Here is a 9271-nt window from a genome sequence, read left to right as displayed (position 1 = left end):
GCGCGCTCCGGAGCAATAGGGCTGCAGAGAGAGGAAATGTCCAGGAGAACACACAGGGACATTCGTCGCGTGTCCCTCTTCCCCGCCCTTGGTCCCCTTGGCCTTCCATTGAGTGATTTAAGTTAGGGAGTTCCTAAAAAGCCCTTTAAATTTTACACACCAGTCGTCTGAGGTTTTCAATGATGACAAATTAGAAAAACTCCCGGGCTGCAGCCGAGCACCTAAGAAAGTTGGGGGGGAGGGGAGGCTGCTGGATGCTCAACTTGTGTAAAGACTCTCCTCCCCCTCCGCCTCCACCCAAACTGTGGGGTTGAGATGAGGGGAGGGCGCGGGGCAAAGGCCTCAGGCTGGAGACAGCTCTAGCTATGCGAAAGCCGGATCCGCAGAAGTCCAGCGCCCAGATCCTGAGCGCTACCAAGAGCGCTCAGGGCTTCCAGCCGGTTGCGCGCTTACCAGGAAGGCCTCTGTGGCCGGAAGACCCGGCTTGACGATCCCTGGAACCGGCAGGACTCCCAGTCCTGCAGGAAATTCGTCCAGGTCCAGTGAGACCAGTGTAGGACAACTGCGCTTGCCCTCAGTCTGGGCGACTAAGCAGCGCCGCCGCATTTATAAGATGTGATTCTATTTGACTTTCCAAATCAAAGTGCATTGATTGGGGCCCAAAGAGTTCACGGCACATAACTGTCTTAATTAAACCTGCTATAAACAGACAAATCACTTCTTGCTCTTGCTCAAAGCTTGGGGAGATGGTAGAAGAGCTAGCAGAAACCAGGCTTGGGGAATGCTCTTAAGAAAAGGAAGGGGGTGGGTGGAGTGCAAATGAGGCAAAGACAGAAAAAGAGTAAAATAGGGGTTTCCACATCCTCCGAAACACTGAACTGAAACCAAAATCTGGGATGGCAGGAAGGTAGTGAGGGACAACCTGGGTTCCCAGAGCGGCCATGTGTAATCGAAGCCCAGGGGTCGGGGACCTGGAATGGAAAGGTAGGGGGCCAGTGAGACCTCAGGTTGGCTGGGAGGCTGAGATGCTTATCCCTGACACTCTGTTACTCCGCTGGGCCCTGCACTTGCGTCCTTAATACTTTCATCTTTCCCTACCACTTCCTCAAACTCTTTCGGACATTGGGAGGACACCCCTTCCTTTCGCATGGCCAGCTTGGGGACAAAAGACCCCGGTTGAGAGTTCGCTGACCACATGTACTGTGGTGGATGCTGGGAATTAGAATATGGCAACAAGTGAGGATGATGTGTGATCATAGGAGCCAGGTAAGGAGCGGATGAAAAGGAAAGCTGTCTTTCAGTAACCCTCTGACAATTATAGCTCCAGATCTGCTCCCATAGCTAAGTATCAAGGTGAGATGAGTGTCGAACTTAAGAAGAGAGAGGAAGATCAGGCATTTTGGTGTTCCCTCCGCTGGATGACGGAAGAGGAGAGATTAGAGAGGAGACAACACTGGGAAGGGTCAGAAAGATACCTCTTTCTTCCTGAATTGTGAAAAGGGCTAGGTTTATCTCTAAATAATTCTACTCTAAAAGTTATCTGGCAGACTTTGGGTCTCACACCTAAAATGAGGTCAACAAAGGAAAAATTCATCAATTTCCTAGCTTTGAATGAAAGCTAGGAGATTTTCTCCAAAACATGGAAACATGGGAGATATAAGTAAACAGGTTGGGGTGTGTTCCTAGTAACTTCAGAATCCAGCATTTTCCTCCCCTCTTGACTTGCAAACTTGAACTACCAGTTCTTTTCATTGAACAGCATTTGACCCTAATAATAATGCAATTCAGAAATTCTCTTCTTTCGTTAGGCTGACAATAATAAGCACTATTTCCGTTGTATTTGGTAAAGAATTTAAGTTCAGGTAAATTTTAGCATAACACATTCCAACAAGTCCTCTTAATGGACATCTTTAACTTCTGTACAACAAAATGAAATATATATATGTAAAACTATGATCCCTGTGGTTGGAGAAAAACATGCTTAGATTGTTTTTAGATTTCAGAGATGTTTTGTAGAGGTGCCAACAACTCCGGGGATAGTAACAAATGAGCTATTTGCAGTATTGATCATAAAAAGTATTTTATATTTTTAAGTTGGGGCTAGGTTCCCAGGTGGAAAAATTCTTTACTATTAACAACATGCTTAAAAAAGATTAGAAAATAAAAATAAATGGAGAATGTATTATAGTATAGAAGTTTTCACTGAAAACAACAGAGATCACTACAATGCATGAGTCAGAATGTAGTAAAAGTTAATTAAAATGCAAACTATTTAGGAAACACTTTCTATCACATCAAATGAGAAAATCTTTAGAACCGTATCATAGTATATTTGTCTTGTGATACTTGAATTGTCAAATTTTTTCTTGTCTGAAATAATAACAGTTCACCTTTTAAAACTCTTTGCTCACATAGTGACAATGATGATTGTTCTCCAGGCAAAAGACTTTTGAAACAACTTTCATATTCACACTCACACTCGCACACCTCACACAAACGTGCTTACAGTTGCAAGTTTTTGAAACTGGGTGGGGGAGAGAGAGAGAGAGAGAGAGAGAGAGAGAGAGACTGACTCACTCGAGCTTAGGTAACCAACAAACCCAATTACTAGGCTTTATTGATACTAAAAGGAAAAGTTCCCCTCATAAAATTTCTCTGAGCTTATTAGTTATTTAAATCAGCTTTGAGGCTGGACGAGCAACGCCGTAGGCACCTTCTGTTAGCTACTGGAGGTGAGCAGCCAGTGTGGGCTCCCGGACCCACCACCCCTCGCCAGGTATTGGGCACTCGGGCGAAGGCAAACACAGCGAGCCGAGGTGAGCCACTTGGCAGGGGTGTCGGGCCTGGCAAACTTGGAGAAAGCGCCGCATCATCTAGGGTAGGACATCGGGTATTAGACTTTAGAAATGAACCGATCACAACCAATAATAAGGGTATGGGCGAGCAGGCCAAAAGGCTGCTTAGTGTCAGAACTCAGCCCTCCCGCAGCGCTGCTTCACTGTGGGCGCTGTTGGGTACCCGCCCCTGCGACCCGGGAGCCGCTCAAGGTTCCTGGGCTTGCTCCTATTTTATGTAGGGCTGGGAGCTTTGTAATTGAGTGGGCACTAGGTGAATTTACACCTTTCTGGGTCGTTGTCCCTTTCAGTAGCTGACAGTCCCACTGTGTGTGTGTGTGTGTGTGTGTGTACACGCGCGCGCGCGCGAAGGAGGTGGAGTGGGGTAAATAGGAAAACGAATTTATTTAAAATAAAAAGCCCCAACCTACCCAGTGAAGTCCTCTAAGCTCGACATGGGGGCTCCCAAGTCCTGACTTGGCTCCAGGACAGCGCGAGGTGATGCCCAGCTCCGTCGGGCTTGGCCGCAGGGCGGGGAGGGAAAGCACCGCTGGTTGGGAAGGAACTGTGTCCAGGGACATCGCGGTCACGGCCACCTGGACCTTAGCCCGGATGTCAAGCCTTGGTGGACTGAGAGGGTGTCTGAGGGGCTTCATGCGACCGAAAGAACCAAGAGCGCTTCAGCCAGGGAAGCCCTCTAAGTTCCCCGTCACTCCCGATGACTTTGGATCGCTTGATAGACCGATTACCCTCCTCTTCCTCGGTCCCAGTAAGTGCCCGGGGACGCTGGGTCCAGCAGCAGGCTTTCTTGACCTCTCAGGAGCAGTTCAAGACCCGCGCGGGCCCAGATCTGCAATGCACTCAGAAAGCTGCTCTGGTTTGGTTCTCCTCGGACCAGCTGCCGGAGCTGGCCGGCTCCTGCTAGGGGTGGGCGCGGAATTCGCGATGCAGGCCTGGTTGCGAGTTTGGGGTGCGGCTGGAGTGCCGTGGCTTGGACTTTCCAGGTGTACTTTTATTAAAAGGGGTTGGGACAAGCTGAAGGTTATGATGTTTTGCAAGCGCCCTGGCGTTTTTTTGTGTAGAATGGTGGGAAGTTGCCCAGGTCCGGGGACCGCCCATCCCCCCCGTCGCATCCTTAACTCCCGGACTGTAGGCGAAGAGGAAGGGCTAGCTCCAGGACGCAGCCTGCAGAGCCAGCGCCGCAGGTTTCGGCCATAGCCCACGCGGTGGCGCTGTCGGAAGAGGACGCTTAGATTCCCGGCCGAGACCCCGGCAGTGACCCGGTCTCGAAGGTGGAGGGACCTTAACAACTAGCCGAGACCTCGGGGTTCTTCGCCGCCACCTAGGGCCCAAGTCCCTCTGGTATTTCCCAGAGGAAAACGCACCGGGTAGCTAGCACTGCCCCAGCCGCTGCAGCCCCGAGGTGGGGGCGGGGAGGTAGCGGCGGCTCTTTTGGCTTTTCTTCCCCCTTTGCCTTGTTATCTCTCGGTCGTTTACTGTCGATTTCTACACATAAACTAGATTAGCAGGACAGTCATTTTCTCGCTGCGCTGCTGCAGAAGGAGCGCCTATTAAGATCCACCTATTAAGTTCTTGATCCTGGAAAACAATGAAGGGAACCCGAGCGCCCCCCCCCCCATCCAGGGTGGGCGTTACCATGTATCACCAGGGTAGTGACCGGAGCCTGAAGGCCCTCTGCCTTCCCAGGCCTCCCAGCCAGGGCGGCTGACGGGACATCCAAATCTTCCACCCAACGACTTCCCCGTATCTAAAACTTGTCTTCTGGTTATCCTCTCTTGGGGCAGGCAGAGCCCACATCCAACGATCCTCTCCTATGCTTGAGACCTCAGAGCAGAAAACTTGTCCTCATCTCAGATAGTTCCTGGGTGGACCAACGCGCCTTCCTTGCCCTGTCCGTGGACTCTGCTCTGTCGGTTCCCCCATACCTCCAACTCTCCTCCCCTGGACCACTGGGGTGCTAGGCTCCCCACCTAATTCGGTCTAGTTGCCCACTACCCAATTAGTCCTCTTCCAGGGTGCATCTCTGTCCAGGCCGCAGGGGCATGTTCTTTTGTGGACAGGAGGAGGACCTCCGCCGCCCCAGCTTAGGCTGCCCGACGGCTTCCTCACTGCTCCGCCCCCGCCCGGGCCGCTAGAGCCGCTGGAGCAGCCAGGAGTCATTTATCTTTGCCTGGTGCGGGTTGACTTGTCTGGTCGATGCCAACGAAGAAGGCAAGCGGATAGCGAAGTAAGTGTCCCCCGCCCCTGGGCTCAGGTCAGTCCCCAGAGCAGTCTGGGAAAGGGCTGGAGCCCATCCTGGTCAACTTGCCCTTCAAGGCGCGTTCCCCTCGGTGTTCTGGCCCCCAGCCCTTGTCCTCTTGGTGCATTGGATTTCCAGTCTAAACTCTGCGCGGGTATGCTGTCCGGAAAGTGTTGGTCGCCTAACTCTCTCCACAGACAGTACGCGGCGGAAATTGGCTTTAGAGCTGGCGTGGGCTTCGTTTGAAAGAAATGATTCTCTCCCGCCCTCCTCCCGCCCCCAGAAGGACAAGCTCAGGGGAAGAGGCAGGCCCTTTTTGGTTCCTAGAAGCCGTCGAAGGCTTTCGACGCTGGCAGAATCTCTTGGAGTTGTTTCTCTCGGTGGAAGGAGAACACAGCATAACTTTCGGGTGCTTTCTAAGAGGCAGCGCACTGCTTGGAGGGCCTCTTTGCCTGAGTGACCAAGTTCGAAAGCTGGGGATGAATGTTGGGCCTTCAGAGGCTGGGATAGCTCAGCGGAGAGCTGAAGACCCGCACAGGGCCCTCTGCATCCTATGCTCAGCCTGTCGGGCCTAGGCGGCCAAGAGCCGGCATCTAAGAAGGAAGGTTGACCTGGGTGGAAAGCCCGCACTGTAACAACCTCAGTGTAGACAAAGAGCAATCAAATAATGTCATTAAAAGTGCAGTCCAAGAGAGAAAGGAAAGGAAAGGCTGGATGAGAGAGAGAGAGAGCAAAAGGGAGAGAAGATGGAAAGAAGAAAAACCATGCACATTTAATCCCAGCATATAAAGATTCGTTGATTTCTAAAATAACATATCTCAGTGTGATTATGAAAGACTGGCGACCTTTGACTAACCAACTGACCTAAGGGGGAATTAAAAGGGGGCAGGGGATGACGGAAAAGTCGGAGCAGATTCCCTACAAAAATGTCAGTGAAAAGCAAACAGGGATAAAAATATCTCCCAAAGATGAACTTCATGTTTTGAATACTAAGCAACATGCAAAAGTGAGTTTTGGGTAGAGATATTAAAAAAAAAAAAGACAAACATAATAATTCTCTCTCTCTCTCTTTTTTTTTTGGAGTGTGATTTTGTTTAAGGTTTGGAAATAAACCATGTAGAGGAATAAAACCGAAACCAAGCAAAATTTTGAATAATCATCGAATTTATTTATTGTTCTAAAAAGCAGAAAACCCTAGTGAAAAATAAAAAGTGTTATTTAAAATATGTCTTCTTGGAGAAATTAAACATGCTGGAAATAACTGCTTACTTTAGTTGAAATAAGGTCAATACAAAAATTGTGCAGAAGAAAGCATATGTAATTTGAAACAGAAAAGGCCTTTATTAGGGACAAAACTGAAGGGGAAAAAAAACCTCAGACCCGGCATACATCACAAAACTCCCTAGATTTCCTTTTTTAAAATCGAAAGAAATTTGTAAAACATGTTACTAAACATAACTCTACAAACATTCAAAATACATTTCTGGTAATAATTCATCGAATTTCACAGTTTCCTCTATGTTAAATGCATTTTCATTTATTTTTTAAATGTAATTTTAAGCAATTTTTTTTTGCCCAAAATGATAGATTTCTTTTTCACTATAAAAAATGGACAAGAACAATCAATTAATTTACTAGGGTTCAGAATGTAGCCATGATGTATATTTAATTGTACTTAATTGTGTAGTTTATTTAAATAACCCTTCTTGGGGGTTTAATAATTTAGAATCAATAGTTCCCTTCATAACATAATAAAATATTTACACTTTATAAAATATTAACTGATTAACAATACGGCCGTGTTGTTTATAAGAGTGTAACTAAAGTCCCCGTAATCTTGCTGTTGACACAAGCTTGTGAGGTTAGTGAAGTGATCCTTAGCGAAATGTAAATGAAGATCTTCAGACAGTGGTGTTTATAAAATAGCTCATTAATGACTTAGGATCGAATCGTTCCAACCATTCGCATCATCAGATATAATAATAGTGACGAATCAGACAGAAAAGATCCTGGCTAAACGATTTGCATTTTTTTTCCCCCCAGAAGTACTCAAGTCCTAATATCATCAATTCTTCAGAGTTCCTGGACATTGATCCGGAGGTGGATTCCGCAGTTCCAACAGCAGGTAAGGAAGGAAACGGCGTCACTATCATTGTTAAGATATTAGTAAGAAATAACGCCTTTCCCCATTTTGGAAACCGGATAAGTTTGACAGTGGTAGTTAGTTTTTGCAACACCCCCTTCTCATTTCGACACGATATAAGATTTTTTAAAAAGTTTGCTGATCAAACTTACAGTTTGTTTCTTTGCTGCCAAAAATCTTTTAGCTACCATCACGGGTTGATTAACTTGAACCACTTTGCTCTCACCGACTTCGAATTCTGCATTTTCTCTGACTCTTTTGACTGGGGGTGGGGGTGGGGAGGATGGAGTTTGGGGAGGGGGGACAGGGAAAAGAAAGGAGATGCCTAAAACTCCCTGGGCTCAGGCTCCCCTAATGTTTGCTTTCATTCTCATCTGGGGTCGGATCGCCACTCGGGTCGCCTCTTGCTTCTTTGGAACTTGGTGGGAGGCTCCTGGGTGCAGAATTCACTGGGATTTAGCACCCAGACTCAGGCTGGGGACAGGTTTCGTTTCTGGGACCCTTTTTCTTCTAGAGCCCCTCAAACATCGCCTCCTAGACTTTGAATGCACCACCCATCGTCAGTAGGGAGAGTTTGTGCCGCGACTGGACAGCGGCCTGGTCCCAGGCATAATCGGCGGACGCAGCTTTCAGCTGTCCCTTCCCAAGTCCCGAATTTCCATAATTGCCCCCGAGCGCGTTTCCCGAAACAGAATTTAGTTTGGCCCTCTGGCGCCGCCGTACAGTCAGCGCTTCTTAAGGGGGACTTGCGGCTCGAGCAACTAGCTGTGGGAGAGTCCTTGGGGTCCTGGGGATTAGGAGGGGACAGTCAAAGTGTGAAGGAGAGACAAGAGGCGCAGCCAGCTAAAGGGGCTTTTCTGGCTTCAAGACCTCCTGAGACGTGTTCACATTTTCTCCCCCAAGGTCCCAGCGTCTAGTGTCCACCGACGCCCCAGGCGTCTCGCGGGGGCTAGGGCCCCTGCCCACGTGCTTTTTCTTAAGGAAGTCCCGCGTCCAAGCGGGACGTCAGGGACAAAAGCGCGGCCCAGAGTCCAGCCTGTTCGGCTAGTGCCCGCTCCACCTTAAATGTGCAGCACTACTGGAGCCCGGCAGCCGGCGGCCGCGGCCGCGGGAGTCGGCAAAAGTTTGTGCCTCTGTTACGCCTTCGCGGACCTGCTAGGGAAGCTCCTGCGCGGCCTCTCTCTAGGCAGGGAGGCTGGGTTCTCACCGCACACCCCTCCTGAGCTCGAAGCTCAGGGCCCGAACAGCTTGGGGTCTCCAAGAGCCCCAGTCCCGCAGCCCAAGGACAGGCAGCCCCACTGCAGTTGCAATCGTCGCTTCACGGCCTCCAGGCGGCCTGAGCTGCGCAGCTCGCGGTGTCGCCGACGCTGCGAGCGCTCCAGGGATGCCATCCAGGGATGCACCCCGCCCTGCGCCCACGATGCAACCCCCTCTTCTGTGCCACCCACAGCCCGGCAGGCGGTGGCCTTGCTCCTGCCATTCGGGACACCCGGGCTATTGTTCTGGACCCAGGGCCGTGCCACCTCTGAGGGAGAAGCGGCCTTCCCTGAGCGCGCTGAGGCACGGAGCGCAGCGGGCCCGGACCGTCGGCTCTGCGCGGAGGGGGGAGCTCACAGGCACCGGGAAAAGTTGCTCGGAGGGGCGGAGGCGGTGGGTGGTGGGCGGAGGCGGTGGGTGGGGGAGGCGATCGCCCTCCTATCTCCAAAGTCGAAAGTACTCCGCGCAGTTAACAGAGCCGGGAGCCGAGGCAGCTGCTGCCGCCTCTTACGCATCGGTCTGCGCCTCTGTGCCGGGAGACTGGGCATCCAGCGTCCGCCTGGTCGCCTCCGCCTCCGCGCGGGGACCAGTGCGCCTAGGGGCTGGGCGAGGCGGCCGCGCCCTGGACCCGCCACAAGGAGGAGGACTAGACCCCGGGCCCTGGCGCCCGCCAGCACTCAGACGCACCCACCCGCCGGCTAAGGCCCTCGCCTCGCGCCGCAATCGGTCCTCTGCCTTCGTTTCTCCGCCGCCCTGCGCACGAGGTCCTTGCCACCC

The 9271-nt window shown here is 50.9% G+C and overlaps 1 protein-coding gene across 1 annotated transcript in view; it reads left to right on the top strand.

Moving 5' to 3' along the window:
• The first annotated feature begins 7103 nt into the window (after positions 1 to 7103).
• Satb2 (SATB homeobox 2) overlaps positions 7104 to 9271 on the top strand; it is a 176000-nt gene continuing 173832 nt past the window's right edge. Inside the window, exon 1 of the mRNA XM_048808248.1 lies at positions 7104 to 7219. The gene's annotated coding sequence lies outside the window, so the exon portion shown is untranslated. The remainder of the gene's footprint in view (positions 7220 to 9271) is intronic.

The sequence above is a fragment of the Marmota marmota genome, unplaced genomic scaffold (genome assembly GCF_001458135.2).
Source record: "Marmota marmota marmota unplaced genomic scaffold, marMar, whole genome shotgun sequence".
Lineage (NCBI taxonomy): Eukaryota > Metazoa > Chordata > Mammalia > Rodentia > Sciuridae > Marmota > Marmota marmota.
This window is presented reverse-complemented; position numbering and strand designations above follow the sequence as displayed.